We start from the raw sequence: 226 nt of genomic DNA, 5'->3' as shown, positions 1-226 counted from the left end.
ACTTGATTACCAAAATAATCATTAGTTACAGCCCTAGATTAGTTAAAATATTTCTAAATACAACTGCATCGTTTTACTACTTGTAATTAAAAGACAAATATTTTGTCATTGAAAATTTCTTTAAAAAATATTATTAAAATATTGTCTTGTTCTAGTGAACCAAGTATCTGTATTTTGTCTCATCTCGTGAGCTAAGTGTGTTGTCACACCCCCAGTTTCGATAAGC

Source organism: Sinocyclocheilus anshuiensis, unplaced genomic scaffold, assembly GCF_001515605.1.
Source record: "Sinocyclocheilus anshuiensis isolate Anshui unplaced genomic scaffold, SAMN03320099.WGS_v1.1 scaffold2447, whole genome shotgun sequence".
Classification (NCBI taxonomy): domain Eukaryota; kingdom Metazoa; phylum Chordata; class Actinopteri; order Cypriniformes; family Cyprinidae; genus Sinocyclocheilus; species Sinocyclocheilus anshuiensis.
This window is presented reverse-complemented; position numbering follows the sequence as displayed.